General features: G+C 44.9%; 1 protein-coding gene across 3 annotated transcripts in view; it reads right to left on the bottom strand.

Moving 5' to 3' along the window:
* The window catches only part of St3gal3 (ST3 beta-galactoside alpha-2,3-sialyltransferase 3), a 220504-nt gene that overhangs the window by 135278 nt on the left and 66773 nt on the right, over nt 1-18453 (bottom strand). The window lies entirely within an intron of this gene.

Raw genomic sequence — 18453 nt, 5'->3', positions numbered from 1 at the left:
AAATGATGCTATAAGGCCATGCACAGGTCAGCAGTTACACGGTAAGGGAAACCAAGATGAGGTGTGAGCCACAAACAACCCAGACTCAAGAGATCAGGTCCAAAGGCTCACTTACTGCAGAGTGCAGGCTAGACCCATACTGAACATGTGTGTACAGCCACAGCCCACTCTGCAGTATCTTCCAGATCGCATGGACATGTGTGTACAGCCACAGCCCACTCTGCAGTATCTTCCAGATCGCATGGACATGTGTGTACAGCCACAGCCCACTCTGCAGTATCTTCCAGATCTCAGTACACACAGAAATTCAGCATAGACATCATAACTCTAAAGAATAGCAACCGGAGCTAGCATAGTAACTCAGTTAAAGCAGCCATGACAGCTGCTCATTCAAGGCTATGTCATGAGCGCCACACCTGACACTAAGAACCACTGCAGAATTACAGCTGGACAACAAACCCTTCAGGCAGTCTTCAGAGAGATGTTCGCTCAGAACTGTGGGACAGCGAGCGGGGGAAGCGGCTCCCGAGAGGATCCAGAGGCAAGCATCCTGCATCAAGGGTAAACCACGTGCTCTGAAATCCACCAAGAGAAAAGCAGGGCTGCCTGCTCTTTAGAGAAACGTGGAGGCGCCAGCAGGCCGCTTGATGAACAGCTGGCCATCCCATCTGCATAAGCCGTGTCTAACTCAGGAGTGCTACCCCTTCGTCAGCATGTTTTGTGTCTGTTTCCTCTCAGGGAGGTATGCTCCTCCTTTTAAAGCTGCAGCCTGGGTGAGAAGGAGAGGTCTCACTGGCCTGGAGAACAGGAAGATCCCCAAGGAGTTGACTGCCCAAGACAGCTCAAGAGCCGGGCAGATGACTCAGTAAATAAAACACTTGCTGTTCAAGTGTGAGGAGTGGTGTGTTGAACCCCTGTGAAAATGTGGGGTGGGTGTGATGTCTGCTATGATTCCAGAACTCAGGAGGCAGAGAAAGGGATTCCCAGGGCAAGCTGGGTAGCTAGACTAACTGACTCAGTGAGCTCAGAGCTCAGCTGTCTCAGAAGATAAAGTGGAGATCAGGGGAGACACCTGATGTCAACCTCTGGCCTGCACACACATAAACACACACATGCACGCGCACACACACATACATAGACCACACATACACGCACACATGGACATATACACACATCACACACACGTGCTCATACACACATGTACACACACAGACATATATACACATTACACACATACACACACATGTACACACACATGGACATATATACACATCACACACTCATACACACATGTACACACACATGGACATATACACATATCACACACTCATACACACACATGTACACACATGTACATATATACACATCACACATGTGCACACTCATACACACATGTACATATACACACGAAAAAACACTAAAATTATAAGTACCCAATTTTCATTGCAGTTGACATATTTTTCCAATTATAATTTACTTTCTTTGTATTCATAATCAATCTTGATTTAATCTTTTTAAAAATTTTTTGATCCAAACATTTAAAAAAACAAACAAACAACTGGACCTTAACTAAATATCTAAAGAACAATAACTATTGACAGTGACTGCCTCTGGTGGTAGACTCTACAAAATGCCTGCAGAGAACATATGTTATTTGTATCAAGGGAGGTAGGGGTGGTTGGGTACTGGTGTTCACTGGAGTCCACACTACTTAGCTTGAGGTGGGAGAGCACTGCCTGAGACCAGAAATGGTGTGTGTGTGTGTGTGTGTGTGTGTGTGTGTGTGACAGAGAAAGGGAGTGGGGGAGAAGAAAAATTTAGAAATAATTGCTCCAGCGCAAACTTGCTGGTGTCGAAGCCAAGGCATAGCAGATTCCTGACCTCTTTCATTGTTTGCGCTGAGGGTTATTCAGCTTTTCACTTACTGGGATTGTCCTGTGAGCTCAGACCAGCTACATCAACCCCTTGGTGAAGCATCCCTCCCTCACCTTCTTCTTCCTTCCTTTCACACACAGTTTATCCGTTGGTCCTGGGGATGGAACCCAGGGCTCTGCACAGCGCGGCAATGCTCCTGCACTAAAATGCACCCCCAGGCCCCTTCTCGCAAATATTACCAAGCGCCAATGCCCAGTAAGAGTGGTTTCTGCCTTGCAGACCAGGAAGGTGGATGAGCTGGAGGAAGCGTGTGACCAAGATCCTGGGAGGGAAGCCCCAGGCAGGTGGCTGTCTCCTGGGGAAGCAGTCACTGCAATGGCCAGGAGCATGTGGAAGTTCAGATGACGCGAGCGAGAGGAAGTGAGTGACATATTCATGTTTTGTGTAAGTTCGAATGAATTTTGTTTTGAATATTAAAGGCACAGCCCAGAAACGGTTCGGCGATTCATTATTTGTGTTTATTCTAAAGGATGTGAGATTATTTTAGTTATAAACCACGGTGACAGCTCACGGGAAAACTTAGCATTCGACAAAGCGCGAGGTCTGCTTTGCAAGCAACAGAGCAAGAATCCAGACTTCTCCCTCTGTAGCTAACAAATATGTCATTTTCACTTAAGCGGTCCAGGCCGCAGCTGTTCCTGGCTCCTAGGCTGGGGGCGGCCATGTGGCGTGTTGCACAAGTGACCTAAGAGAATCGCAGACCAAAGCGTGACAGAGCTCACTGAACAATGAGGAAAGCTAGAATTTACTGGGTGCTTTTTATTACGGTCAGATGTTTCCTGTGTCTGGTTTCCGAGGCAGAATGGAGAGAATACAGAGGAGTGAGGAGGATGCAGCTGGACGTCTTAGTTTTGGCCGGGGCTTCGCAAGCCCCAGGCTTGTGTGAAGGAGCCGCACTCTGGGGTGCCGCTTGTGTGAAGGAGCCGCACTCTGGGGTGCCGCCTGCCTGTCACCCTATACATTCCACACATCTGCATCTTCTGCTATCCAGCCCCTGCAAGCTCCAGGGATGTAAGATGGGGAGAAAACAGATCGTGTCCAAGCAAACAGGTAAAATACAAACAGATAAAACTAACATGTTCCTGTGACAAAGGACAGGAAAAAGAGCAATCAATATGGGAGATTTCACTCCTCCGTAATGCAGAACTATTAACAAGTGCACGCCAGCCACAGTAAGAACACCAACAAGCAGACAACAGTAAGACCAGGAGAGTCCTTACTCTCAAGAAATCCACACGTAAGTCGGGGTGGTGGTGGGAAATACCATTTAAATAAATGGCCGGAGTCACTTCTGACAGCGGCAGTTGGTGTAGAGAATATTAAGCAGTGTTAAAAGGCCAAGGATGGACAAACAGAAATGATCCATAGCGTGTTTGCAGCATGTGGGCTGAGACCTAAGACAAGAACCAGGGCAGGAAAGGGCTACAAGGGAGTCCCTGGGGAGGGAGGGAAAGGCTGGAGCCTCCCTGCATTTAAGGAAGAGAGGAGGGCCAGCTGCTGGGGCAGAGGAAGCAGGAAGGTGGGGCATGTTGGAAGAAGGAAAAGGCCTCGTGGAGAGATGTGTGTGTCCCATTCAAGAGCAGAAAAGAAGCCTTTTAGAAAAAGAAAATTTCAATTGTTCAAGTTTTTTTTTTATTTGTTTCTGTTTTTTTTTTCCCCCCGAGACAGGGTTTTTCTGTGTAGTCCTGGCTATCCTTGAACTCGCTCTGTAGACCAGGCTGGTCTCAAAGTCACAGAGATCCACCTGCCTCTGCCTCTGGGATTAAAGGTGTGTGCTGCCACCACCTGGCTTCGGGTATTGTTTTTTTAGATTTATTTATTTTTTATTTAATGTGCATGAATGTTGTGCCTGCATGTGTACCACACAGGTCCCCGTTGCCCATGAAGAAGACAACAGATGCCTTGGACACTGGAGTTACAGAGGGTTGTGAGTCAAACACGTGGGAGCTGGGAACTGAACCTGGGTCCTCTGCAAGAGCGGCAAGTGTTCTTAACTGCCGGGCACTCTTTCCAGCCCACGTATGGTGTTTGACTTCATACAAGTTCAAGCACCATTTGTGTGCCTGGCGCCCACGGAGGCCAGAAAAGAACGTTGGATCCCCTGGAGACACAGACGGTTGTGAGCTACCATGTGGGTGCTGGGGATTCAAGCCAGGTCCTCTAGTAAAGCAGCCAGTGCCCTTACCACTGAGACAACTCTCCAGGCCCCAAGAAGTCTTTTAAAACCAAGAAAGTAGGCTAAGCAGGATGGAGGGGAATGTGCCGGTGGCAGAGTGCCTGGCCAGCGCACATAAGGACCTGAGCTCAATCTCGACATCATCAAAAACAAAACAAATGAAAGTTTCCACAAAAAAAAAAAAAAGTGAGTAAAGAGGTCTGGCTTGTATTCTCAAATATAAACTTTGGCTCCTTTATAGGAACTGAGTTGAATGCCCGGCCAACAGAGTAGAAGGGAAATCAGGGGAGGGAAACTGAGGCAAGGAGGTGGACACAGAGGAGACACAACATTACAGATGAGAAGGAATAGTGTCTGAACCAAAACTGTGATGTTTTGGGGGAGAGGTGGTAAGGGAAGGCGCTAGAGGCTCTTAAAGGGCAAGCTTCCGGGCTTGCAGCTAACAGAACAGACAAGAGGACCATGTGCACAGCCTGGGCTTGTGCAAACTGATGCTGACATCTCTGTGATGGACAGGGGCCTGCTGATGGACCACTGAGGTGGTCTGCTTACATGAAGGCCAGCCACGCACTGATGGTCCATCAGTGAGGCAGATGGGAACTGCCTTCTGGAGACAGGTACTGAGGAGCACTGAGTATTGGGGAGCTAGTAGCCATCACAGCAGAGAAGAGGGGAGGCTGGGGAGAGGAGCATAGGCCAGGCTAGGAGTGCGGTCCTGCAGTCCAGGCTCATGGAAGGGACAGTGAAGAGTCACATGATGCTCTCAACAGCAGGACCACAACACATTCAAAGGACAATTTAGACAATGGGTCTAAGCTGGAGACACCAATCTGGCTTTACAAAGAGCCTTCAACCTGGCTGGGGATGGATGGTGTTAGTGGCCTGCTAGGAGAAATGATACTTTTTTTCTTCTTATTGTTTGTTATTTTTTGAGACAGGGTTTCAATATCCCAGGCTGACTTTGAACTCAGTATTTACTAGAGGGTGACCTTGAACTTCTGATCCTTCTGTCTCCCAGTGCTGAGATTACAGGTGTTTTCCACTGTGCCTGGTTTTATGGAGTGATGGGAATCGAACCCAGGGCTATGCGCACGCTAGGCAAGCACTTTCCCAACTGAGCTACAGCCCCAACCAGAGATAATAACACAGCCACCCGTTTCCTTTCCAGTTTCCCCTACTCCCTCAACATCTTCCTCTCAACCTCATCCCACCCCACTCCACCCCCAGAAAGCAAACAAACTTGAATAAACAGAATCACTGAAGAAACAGAGGGAAAGTGTGTGCGGAGAGAGAGCCAGAAGAGACGAGGACTGACGGCCAGAAGGGCGCCCAAACGTGGTGCACAGATGGCAGCCAGACTGGAAAGATGGAAGGGAAGGGGTCCTGACTTCACTGGGGTCAGGTTTTGTCCGACAGTCTGGGCCAGTTTCAAGGAAACTGCAGAAGTGGAAGCTGCAGAAGCAGTAAGCTTCTCCGAGAAGGTTCCTTTAGATTTTATTAATTGAACATAGCAAGCGTATGCTCCAGAGCCTTTACCAAGTTCAAGAACTGTACAAAGGCCGGTGGAATGGCTTGGTGGATAAAATGTTTGCCGAGCAGGTGTGAGAACTGGAGTTCGGATGCCCAGAACCCAGGTAAAATCCCAGGAGGCAGAGACTAGAGATCCCCCAGACAAGCCAGCTAGCTAGACTAGCCAAAACTGGCAGCCCAGTAAGTAGAAAGCAATTGAAGAAGACACGTGACACAACTTAGGGCTTCCACACGCGTGTGCACCTACACGCACCTACCTACATGTAAACAACCATACACAAATGGACGCACACAATGCTCTCTCTCTCTCACACACACACACGGGGCGGGGGGGGGGTACAGAGAGATCAAACATAGTCCCTGAAAACAAAGAACATCTGAACTATTCTATTCTGGGATCACAGAGTCAACTACCAGCATCACAAGTCCTGAGCGTCGTGGTAGGCGCTCAGGTCTAGGGGTTTTCACTGGGAGCAATTAGGAAGCTGTGGAGGAACAAGCACCTGAGCCGGGTATAAGGTGACCAGGCCACAGTGACAGGGCAGGAATGAGTAAGCAAACGCACTGAGGCGTGGGAAGTGAGGCGTGAGGCGGGTGAGGTTCAGAAGGGTATGATCATCCCTAATTAATATCTCAGAGTCTCTTTCAGGAGGCAAGAAGGCATGTGACTAAGGGAAGCAGTCAATACAATGATTAAGGTTTTTCTGTTTTTTTTTTTTTTTTTTTTTTAAGGCTTTAACACACCAAAGACTATTTTTAAAAAGTGAGTCACCATGAAATTGAGGGGAAAAACCTGCTATGTCATACCACCAGACAAAAGGCACTTGGCGAAAGACTGGGGCAGGACAGTCCCTGGGGCATCAGCACACACAGGGAGAGCAGGAAGTCTGGGAGGAGCTGGCTCTACCAACCGCTGCCCTCAGAGGGTGGCACTGTGTACACACCTGGTGTGTGAAGAAGCAGCTGGAAGGAAGATGAATGCAGGCACGCGTGGAAATGGAGAGTGACACACTAGAAGTGAGCTGTGGGGCTTGAGGGGCGTGGGAAAGGTCAGTGAGGCTGCCCTGGGAGAAACGGGTGAAGGGAACGCAGACTAGTACTGCCTCGAGCCAGTCAGGGTCCAGTAAAGTGGGAGATGACTGAGAAGTCCTTACACTGAGTCTCAAATGAAAGTCAGCCAAGAGCATGGCTGAGGGACAGAGGGGCACAGGCTGGAGATGACAAACAGTTTCTGCTGTTGGTAGGGCCCAGCCCGGGCACAAAGGAAAGTCTGGACGCGTCACTGAGGGAACAGAGAGCAGAGCAGGAACCTGAAGCTGTCTGATGGCAAGACACGGCCCGCAAGGTGCCAACTTTGAGGCAGACTATCAAGTCTATCTAGGCTCTGTTCCCCTCCTTCCGCCCCACTCACTATGGCTAGGAGCTGATTTCTCCTGGGTAAAGATAAGGTATGAGCCGAGTCTCACCTGAAACCCTGAGACACAACAGTTCTAGCTCTTGTCCCTTGCTATGTGTGCATACATGTTAGTGTATGTGCATGTATGTGCACATGCATGTGGAGGCCAGAAGACAACCTTGCATGACACTCCAGGGATCGGCCTATTTCTACCCCCCTTTCCCCTCCTTTTATACACACTCCAGGGATCAAATTCAAGTCCCCCATGCTTGTTAGTGAAATCCTTAACTGACAGAGCCCCCTCTCCAGCCTGTGGCAGTGTTTCAGATTTTAGAACATCTGAATGCTGCACAAAGCAAACATGACTAGCAGCCCACCACTGTGAGGCTTGGAGGCAACAATGCTGCAAGGAAGTATTTCTGCCATGAATTTTTACACTAAATATACTCACATTACTTTAAATCAGATTTGTAGACAAAGGACTTTTTATACTTACCTCATGCAAAAAAAAATGCTTTAAAAATTATTAAGGGTGGTAGAGACAGCTCGAGTAAATGTACGTGCTACCAAGCCTAATGACCTGAGTTCAATCCCCAGGGCCTGCATGTGGAAGAAGTGACTTCTGAAAGCGGTCTTCTGACCACTCCCCGCCCCCCCACGTGTACATATACATGCATGTTCTCACACACGCGTGAGAGCATGTACATACATGAGCATGGGCACACACAAGCATCACACACATGCACAGAAAATAAATACAATGTAATTTTTAAAAAGCAGAGTTTTAAGGCTCATACTGTGATGGAGGGACCATCTACGAAGGTGGGCTTTGTTGGAACCTGCTCGTGAGACACATCAGGCATGGAGGAAACCTCAGTGCACGCAGGGGCTGATGACAATTTAGTCATCGCCTTCATCATCATCATCACCATCACAAGGTGGTCTTGCTGACACAACAGGACAGCGATACACAGAGAAGCAGAGAGAAGGGAGGGATGGGGGAAAGGAAGGCAGGAAAGTAGGCCAGGGTATGGCTCTGAAGCCTGTTAGGAGTCTGGATTTCATCAGCTGGAAGAAGAGAGGCAGAGAAAGGCACTATAGCTTTTGCTGTTGTTTTGTTTTTGTTTTAGTAAGCTGATGATGTCAAGACCTTTGCTTCAAGAAAACCATGGTAATGGTGGTGTGAGACAGAACACACACAGGCAGGCAGGCATGTTAGGAGGACAGAACACACACAGGCAGGCAGGCATGTTAGGAGGACAGAACACACACAGGCAGGCAGGCATGTTAGGAGGACATTCCAGCAAACAGGTGAAGGATGTGAGCATTGAGCATGGCGCTGGGGTGGGGGGTGTGGTGCAGAGGATGAGATGGCAAAGGGAAAATGGGAGGATCCGATTAGATGCAGGGAGGTGAGGACTGAGGGAAACTGGGATTGGGGAGATGGCAGGAGCAGATGTGGGGAGGTGAGGACCCAGGGAAACTGGGATTGGGGAGATGGCAGGAGCAGATGTGGGGAGGTGAGGACCGAGGGAAACTGGGATTGGGGAGATGGCAGGAGCAGATGTGGGGAGGTGAGGACTGAGGGAAACTGGGATTGCAGAATAAAGGAGTAAAACACTCTAGAACAGACAACTGGCAGCAATGCTAACATAGCAGAAGGGCAAGAGCAGCTTGGAAAGCTTCCTCTGGCACTGCGGTTTGAGCAGGGTTTGCTCCCTCTGTAGCTCAGGCTGGATTTTAATCCCCGCTGTGAGGTTCCAGAGGGGGTGGGAATTTAACACAACTGTAGTGGCAGAGACACTGGGAGGTGAACAGGGTTAGCAGAGGACATCAGGATGCAGTCCTCATGAATGGATGGTCGCCTTGTAGGAACAGAGAAACCAGAGCATCACTCATGCACACAATTCCTCCCATCCACGCCTGCGCAGCTTCAGACTGTCTCACCTGACAAGGACCCCTGACCCTGGACCAGGACCAGAAACCGCTTCACTTTATCGTTGACTTGTTCGGTGGTGGCAAGTTCATAGCCAAGAGAAAATGAAACTAGATACCTGTGCCCGGCAGTTAGCCAACCGGTGATCTCAAGAGCGGGTTAAGTAAGTTACTCTGGGTGGAAGCCACACAATCTCATATGCCATGGAGGCGAAGAGTGTGAAGGGTCTGCTGAATTGTGTAGTCAGTGGAGTAAGACACACTTAAGAGACAAGTGGAGCAGTCTTCTGGGTGTGCCTGGGACGGTGTCTATAGCAGTCAGTAGATCAGGAGGACTCTGATCTATGGATGGATTGATTCCTACATGGCTCCATACATGACGGTGTTAGTAGGGGTGGTAAGAAGTAAAACGTGGGGCTGCTGGAAGAAGTGGGGTCACTGGAACATGTTCGTGGGGCTGTACCTGGCCTTCTTTCCTGTATTCCCTTGCTTCCTGTCCAGCATGAAGATGCTCTTGTGTCCCACCCCCACCACCACAATGTCCTTTCCTACCATGGGCCCTGAAATATGGAGCTGAGTGATCGTAGACCAAATCCTCTGAAACCAGGAGCCAAAGTAAATTCTTCCTTTTAAGTTGTTTCTGCCATGCATGCTGTCCCAGGGACAAGAACAGCAGTTAACACACGGAATGAAAATATGCCCACTGAATTCAGTAATAAGATCTTTGGTGACAGTCGCTTTCATTGTGGCTGGACCCACTGAAGGACTGGAGTAACCCACGAACTATAGATGGTCAAGCAGTAGAACAGGAAAGTAGGGAAGAAGCCGTCTATACAATTGGTTATTGATAAAATCTGAGTGGGTGTCAGTCAGGGAAACTAAAAGGGAAGGAATCAATCACCCAGTTAAAAATGGGTTTCAGTCGGGAACTGGAAATCTTTCTCTTCAAATGACCACTAAAATTTTTAAGCTTTGTTGGCTACATCAAGTCTCTGTGACATATCCCACGATTTTGCTTATTTTCACACTTCTTTGGTTTTCTGCTTAAGCCCTTAACACATAAAGCCATCTTTAAGTGAGGCCACACGAAAGCAGGCTACGGACTGCATCTGGCACAGAAAAGAATGTTTGCAGCCTCCGATTAATACACACTTCCTCCTAAAGACCTCCAAAATGATGAGGGGAAAAAGCAGAAGTACACAAAATCAAAGAACAGGAGAGAAGACACCAGCACCAAAATTTAGAAGCTGGGGATCAAGTGGAAAGCAGGATTCAGCAAACGTCCCCCATACTGGGAAGCATTGGGTACCACGGAAGAACAAGTGAAGATGTAAACAAGGCACCAACTCATAACTAGGAACTGACAGGCAAGACCATAGGGCATCAGAAGAAAGTTTCTCACATAAAGACAGGAGACTGAAACAAGTGAAAACCAAAATGGAACCACCATAAATACACGGGGAGATAAAAAGCTTATAAAGCAAAATATTGAATATCAATGTAGAAATTTTACTCATGAGTCAATTAGAAGATACCACTTGAAATGGTACATTTAGGGAATGGAGAGAGGGTTCCAGTTTTGAAAGCATATACCAGCTTTGAGGACCTAAGTTCAATTACCAACACCCACATGGGGTGACTCGCAACTGCCTATAATTACAGCTCGAGGGGATCTACTGCCCTCTTCTGGCCTCTGTAATATTGGAAACAAGTTGAGGAAAAATCTCAGAGTATAGAGCTAAAGGCCAGAAACAGGAAATGAGATTTTTTTTTTTTTAATTAGAAAGTATGGTCGGGGGCTGGAGAGATGGCTCAGAGGTTAAGAGCACTGACTGCTCTTCCAGAGGTCTTGAGTTCAATTCCCAGCAACCACATGGTGGCTCACAGCCATCTATAGTGAGATATGGTGCCCTCTTTTGTCATACAGGCATACATGGAAGGAATGTTGTATACATAATAAATAAATAAATAAATCTTTATTTTTGTTTTTTTAAAAAAAAGAAAGTATGGTTGGAAAATGAGAATGCCTTACTGAAAAAAGGGTACCAAGCCACATGGCTAAACATGGGTACAAATTATGGGTTAATTTAAGTTGTAAGAGCTAGTTAGTAATAAGTCTGAGCAATAGGCTAACCAGTCCATAATAGGAAGGAAGGAAGGAAGGAAGGAAGGAAGGAAGGAAGGAAGGAAGGAAGGAAGGAAGGAAGGAAGGAAGGAAGGCTGGGAGGTGGTGGCACATGCCTTTAATCCTAGCACTTGGGAGACAGAGGCAGGAGAATCTCTGTAAGTTCAAGACCAGCCTGGTCTACAGAACAAGCTCCAGGACAGTTAGGGTTATGCAGGAAAACCTTGTCTTGAAAAATCAAAAAAAGTAAAAATAAAAAGTATGACATCTAGAATGAGAGCAAATAAGAAAAAGGTAGAAAGGAAAAATTAATTTTTAAATCAATAAAAATTTCCTAGGTTAAAGGGCCTGAGGTTTTGAGATTTGTCTATTTTTGTTTGTTTTAGCTTCAAAGGGTCTTTGACGTTGAGGAGATGGCTTGGTCAGTAAAGTGCCTACCACACAAGCTTGAGGACCTGAGTTTGGACCCCAAGCACGCATGTAAAAGTGGGCTGGGGTATGTCTACTGCCCACCATTAGATGGTAAGACACCACTCATTCTGGATGCAGGACACAGAGAAGTCTACCTGAACCAACCAGGAAACACTCTCCCTGCTGGGTGATGTACACAGGCCCAGGAGGTGCCATACAGGCTGCTGGGGGTGGAGGGGAGCAGGAACCAATGGTCTTATCTGGCACTGGACCCTGCATGGCTACACTATGAAATCTTCCTGGGAAGAAGCACCTACCGGTGTAATTGTGGCATGATAGGATATGCAGCTAACCAACCACTTTCTGATTAGATATGAGGCCCCTGCCACAGGATTTCCTACGGCTGCTGTTTTGCTAATCCCTCACGCTATCAAGCTGCCTTCTAAATATTTATGTTTATATTTATGGATCTGTGCTTCTCTCAACTTTGGCAAGAGAAACTTCTCTTTGCAGTGGGTAGTGCTAATGCAGAGACCCATACCTCATCAAAGTGCTGAATCTCAGCTGTGTTACTGTGTATGCATCAAGCTAGGCCTGTCAGTGATGTAGGATTCTTCTCTGTGTGCTATGAATATGCTTTATTTTCACTGGTTAATAAAGAAGCTATTTTGGTCTATGGCAGGGCAAAATATAGCAAGGCAGGAAATCCAAGCAAAGATAGAGGAGGAAAGAAGGTGGACTCAGGTAGACGTCATGCAGCTGCCGAAGGAGAAAGATGCCAGAACCTGACTGGTAAGCCACAGCTTCGTGGCAATATACAGATTATAGAAATGGGTTAATTTAAGATATAAGAGCTAGCTAGAAATATGTCTGAACTATCAGCCAAGCAGTGTTGTAATAAATACAGTTTCTGTGTAATTATTCAGGTCTGGGTGGCCAGAAGACAAAAGTTCAGTCTCTGTTTACATAATGGTGCCCAAACATTTGGCAAGAATATCCACAGAAAGCCTAAGAAAGGTTGGGGGGCTTCTAGAACCTCAAAAATAGGAGTCAATTATGACTTCTTGGTAGCCATATTTTTTCAGATAGGCTCTGTTTGCTGGTGGCTATCAGGGGTACTGTTCCTTTAAGAGATGACTTCCTGGTTCATGCTAGTGGCAGAAATGGCGCTGGTTCTTTTGGGAGGTCCTACTAAGGAGCACTTAAATGGCATTTGTGAGCAGAGTGCTACAAGAATCTTAGTAGTGGTGACATAGGCCCGCTGTGTCCCTGGAGCTGGGCTGGTAGATATGACTTGCAGAGCTGAGGTAATATACTTCCACCATACTGAAAGTCTGAGAGAGGTGGGGCCAGCATCCAAGGCAGCAGCAACCACACCACTTACCATTAAAAAAAAAAAAAGCCACTCCTTGTCAGAAAAGGATTTCAGATACACAATAGGACAGATTCAGACAAAAAAAGACCTCTAAACGAGACACAGTGTGTTTTAAAAAAATGTACATGGGCTTGGGAGAGAGAGGAGAGTATAGACAGTTATAAAAAAATTAGTTTTAAGAAATAAAACAAAGTCTTTAAAGAGACAGTAAAAGTAATATTTTTAAAAGCAACATAAAAATGAAAAATACACAGAGAGTCTGGATTATGTAAACTATTGTGTTTTCTTCAAATTTTTTGATTGTTAATAAGTTAACTGCAGAATGACATTTGATTCCTAAGCTAAACCAATATAAAGGTATCTTGACTTCAAAATCTGAGCCTAAGGATATGTTACTTGGAAAAGAAATTCTGCTTTTGTGTTCACAGAAGATGAGAACCTGTGGATTCCTTCCAGGCTAATGTGGTTTTATGGAACAAGATGCCCTGAAAGGTCTCCATGAACCCTAAAAATACTCCTCCAAGAAACATCAGGAAGCAGTTTGGAGAAAACTCTGCCCAAATTCCCAAAGTGATTGTTTATAAATGTTTGTTTTCATTTAAAGGGGGATATGATGTAGAGATGAATACTTTGCATTGGTATGAATCTTGGTCTATTGATACAAATTTAAGGTCGATTTTTGTTACACTGTGTATATGTATTTCTACTCTTGTTTAAGGAACCATATTTATGCATCTCGTTTAAAAACATATTATAGAGTTAAGAAATACAGATTAATAGTCATCTATAATAAACTTTTAAGTCATGTTAGTTAGGTTTTCAAGATATGCAGAGATATATTTCAGTTAGATAGATAATCTTCAACACTCAATGCCCTACAGAATATGGCATTTAAAAGGTTTTAAGAACTTAGACTTTTCTTGACAGTGAGATATGTCTGCTTCTGGCAGCACCAATTGCTTCAGAGAGGTTGATGGGCACTGAAGAAACGCGTTATAGAATTTTGCCTTCAATGTGACAAGACTAGCCTTCTGGGCAATAAACTGCTCTTGCCTGGACTGCTTGATGCTATGCTGTATGAACTCAACATGGAGGACCCACAGAAAAGTGACTGCAGAATTTTCTAAAAGATAGAATGGTCCCTCCAGGGTTCCTGCTTTACAGAAGAAACTGCCAGAGATTCCGCAGGACACAGAAGAAAGCAAATGATGAACTTTGCCAGTAGAAAGCAGAACAGATCTTCAATTCCCTGTTTCATGAAAAGTCTGCTGGATACTATGGGCCTATAGGCTGAAGATGGATGCCCCAACATTACAGAAGAACTTTGGGTGACTGTTCAGGAAGTGAGATGTCTCTGTCAATTCTAGAGTTCTGAATTGCTTACAATGCACTTCCTGTTTACTTAGGTAACGTTATAGCCTGCTGGGGTCTTTGATGGAGTTAAGACAGGTAGTTAATAGTTTTCCTTAGGTATGATAAAAGACAAATTAGATATGAAACTTTAGACTCACAAAGAAATGTGACTGAATTTTTTTGTTTGTTTGTTTTTTGTTTTTTGTGTTTTGTTTTTCGAGGCAGGGTTTCTCTGTAGCTTTGGTGCCTGTCCCGGAACTAGCTCTTGTAGACCAGGCTGGCCTCGAACTCAGAGATCCGCCTGCCTCTGCCTCCCAAGTGCTGGGATTAAAGGCGTGTGCCACCACCGCCCGGCTTGTGACTGAAATTCTTACTGGATAACGTTTGTATATGTAACTTTACTACGTCAAAGTTAAAACCTGCCTTTTTATTTAGACAGAAAAGGGGAGATACTGTGGAATACCCCCCCCCCCCGTATGCTGTGAATATGTTTTATTACCATTGGTTAACAAAGAAGCTTCTTTGGCCTATGGCAGAACAGAATATAACAAGGTGAAAAATTCAAGCTAAGACAGAAGAGAAAGAAGGCAGAGTCAGGCAGATGCCATGTAGCTGCCAATGGAGAAAGATGCCAGAACCTTACTGGTGGGCCACAGCCTCGTGGTACTATACAGATTAGTAGAAATAGGTTAATTTAGGACATAAGAGCTACCTAGCTCTTATATCACAGACTAGGAGTCAGAAATAACAGAAGAAGAGCTGTGAAATCCTGACTTCTGGACAGGATGTGGCTGTTGCAGATGTTATCCCACAGCTAGCTACACAAGAACAAGTCAATCAAAATTCTAGCACGGATGAGGGGGAGGTCTCTGAGGCCCTGTCCTTGGTGGAGGAGCTACTGACAATTGGTAGCTGCTGATGAAGAGACAGTCACTCTTCTTTAGGGGTGTGGCTCACTGTAGGTTGCCCATGCCTCAGTGGGAGAGGCTCCACAACCACGTACACATGGGCAATGGTCTCAGTGAATTACTAATAACAGCAAAAAAAAAAAAAAAAAAGGAGCATGTGAAGCTGGGAGGGGAGGGAGATGGGGTGGGTGGGACTAGGGGGAGTTAGAGGGAGGTAGTGATGGATGGATACATTCAAAATATATCATATAAATGTACTTTTAAAGAATGAAAGATTAGTTTTTAAAAATATGAAAACAAAACATTGAACGTTATCCATAAGAGACTGAATAGCCTACAGTGATGGGGCTTTAAATCGAATTGATCTGGTTCACACACACACACACACACACACACACACACACACACACACATATCCTACAGATGTAAACCAACAGGGCCAAAAATAAAGGGTCTACTAGCAACCCAGATGTCTCTCACCTCATCACACCCAGATGAATGGCTTATAAAATACTGTAAGGCATTATTTTTGTGATTACTTATTCAAATACTATCTATAAAAAGAATTAACCTAGAATCACAGATGGGGCAGAAATGATGGCTCAGTGGTGAGAAGTATTTATTCTCCTGCAGAGAACTTGGGTGGGATCCCCAGCACACACAAACAGGCAGGACACAACTCCCTGTAGCTGCAATGCGATGCTACCCAGTGCCCACTGCTGGCCTCTGCAGGTATTGCCCTCATATGGTGAACACACTGATAAACAGGCATAAACCTGCACATATCAAATTAATATCTTTTATAAATATTAGAATAAAAGATAATCCAAAGACAAATGTTTGGACCCAGCTCTAAAGTGCTATAAAAAGAAATCTGGAAGAAAAATAGGATTATTCAAATAAGAATTGGCTATCAGAAATTATTAAAGATGTAATTACTATAGATAGTAACATGATCACTTTATTTTATTTTTGTAAATTATTTTATTTTATGTGTATGAGTGTTTTGCCTGATGCATATCTATGTACCATGTGTGTGCCTAGTGCCCATGAAGGCCAGAAGAGGGCATCAGATCCTGTAGAACCAAAATCATAGAAGGTTGTGAGCCACCATGTGGGTTCTGGGAATCAAATCTGGGTCCTCTGGAAGAGCAGGCAGTGCTCTTAATTTCTGAGCCATCTCTATTCTCTGACTGCTTTATTTCAAAGAGCTATATGGGGTAGAGATGTGCTCTCAAGTACTTGTGAGTAAAACGACAAGCTTCCCAGCATTTGTTTTAAAATATAAATAATAAAATGGTACAAATGTCCACAAGAGCAAGGGCTGTATCACACACACCACACACACACACACACACAGGGGCCCTTGGATGGGGAAGATGCTGAAGTCTCTGCCTCATGACATTCTGTCCTCCACCTGGGAGAAAGATGCCCTTGACAGACATTGAAGGATCATGGTACCCACTTCATCCTCAAGAGGGAGCAGATAAAGAAGGAACAAAAGGAAAGGTGCTCAACAAGGTTTTTATTTTATTTTTTTTCTATGAAATCTTAAATGTTCATTAATTTAGTACACTTCCTGAAGTGTTAATCTAATTAATCTTTATCAATAAAAATCAGGAGTCAGAAGTAGGAGTAAAAACTCAAAAGATCAGAGAAGCAGAGGAGCAGCCAGTCACCAGTGACTTAAGCACGGCTTCTTGTAGCTGCATTTTCCTGGGTGGCCTCTGTTTGCTGGCACAGAGCAGAGGCGCAGCTCCTTTAAGAAAGACTGGGCTTCCTGGTGCTGGGAGCGCTGACAGCTCTTTCAGGAGGTCCTGCTACCAAACACTTAAATTAGGAATTTATGAGCAGTGGGAGGAATGCTGCTCGATGGAGGCACGGACCTAGAAACTTCCCAGAGTTGGGGTGGTAAACGTGTCTCTGCCATGAGACTAGACTCTCAGGGAACCAAGCAGGAGAGCCAGCACCGGCATGCCATGATCAAGTTACACAGCCGATTTTTGTTCACGCAAACAGAAAAAGTTACAGACACATAGTAAGGACAGATTCAGACAAATATGTGTAGGGTTGGGAGAAGAAAAAAGGTCAAGGAAGTCCTTAAAAAAAGAATAGGGTAGGGCTGGAGAGATGGCTCAAAGGTTAAGAGCACTGGCTACTCTTCCAGAGGTCCTGAGTTCAATTCCCAGCAACCACATGGTGGCTCATAACCATCTGTAATGAGATCTGGTGCCCTCTTCTGGCATGCAAGCATACATGGAAGGAATGCTGTATACATAATAAATAAATTAATTTAAAAAAAAAAGGATAGGGTAATAAAAAATATAAGCCACATAAAGACGGAAAACACACAGAAAGTCTGGATTATATTATTGTTTTTTTCTTTAAAGTTTGGGGCTGCTAAAAGACTGTGGATTATGAAAAGTGCTATATTAAACCAACCTATATATTTTACAATTATCTTGACTTCAAAATTTAAGTCAAAATATATGTTACTTTGGGGGAGAGGTTATGCTTTTATTTCCACAGAAAATGAGAGGTTCTGGATTCATTCTGGGTTAAGAAAAATCAGGTTTGATCGAGGAAGACCCCCTGAAAATCCTGGCTACAAACATATAAGAAATAAACCTAAAAGAAATACAAGACATATGATGTATATTTTACCTGCTCAAACACAAAAAAATCATCTTTGGCTGACTTGTGTACAATGTACAGTCTATACTTGTATTAATACACACATGTCTGCTATCTCTAAAAGTTTATGTTTTGTCAGAGCAAGGAAACTGGACATCAACAAAAACAAATGGCCTGGTGATACAGCATCTTAAAACACCTCTGCTGCAGTTTCCTCAGAGTTCTACAGGCAAGAAAAGCTTAAGTCTGCTGGTTGAGATGATCCAGACTCACAGCCTACTCCAGCCGAAGACTTAACCATTATCCTAACTTTTCCCCAAGATGCTTCAAAGATTACCAGCACCCCTAAATCATAAGGAAGTAGTCCAGAAAACTACACAGAGATTCCCAAAAAATTTATGGATATTTATTATTATTTAAGGGGGGTTGGTTGCAAGCTGTTATTGGTAATAGGAAAAAAGCTAAATGAAAAGATTAGATTCAAGGATTTCTTTCGAAAAAGAAAAGGGGGGTATAGAAATAGGACAAAAGGACAGATTATTGAATCTACTTTAATCCAAAAAACAGTTATTAATCTCAGGATATTTTACACCGGTATGGATTTTAATTAAGTTATTTATGTTATGCTGTATGTATGTTTCCACTTGTTTGGGGTATTGTGCTTATATAGCTCAT

This window comes from Chionomys nivalis, chromosome 11 (assembly GCF_950005125.1).
Source record: "Chionomys nivalis chromosome 11, mChiNiv1.1, whole genome shotgun sequence".
Taxonomy (NCBI): domain Eukaryota; kingdom Metazoa; phylum Chordata; class Mammalia; order Rodentia; family Cricetidae; genus Chionomys; species Chionomys nivalis.
This window is presented reverse-complemented; position numbering and strand designations above follow the sequence as displayed.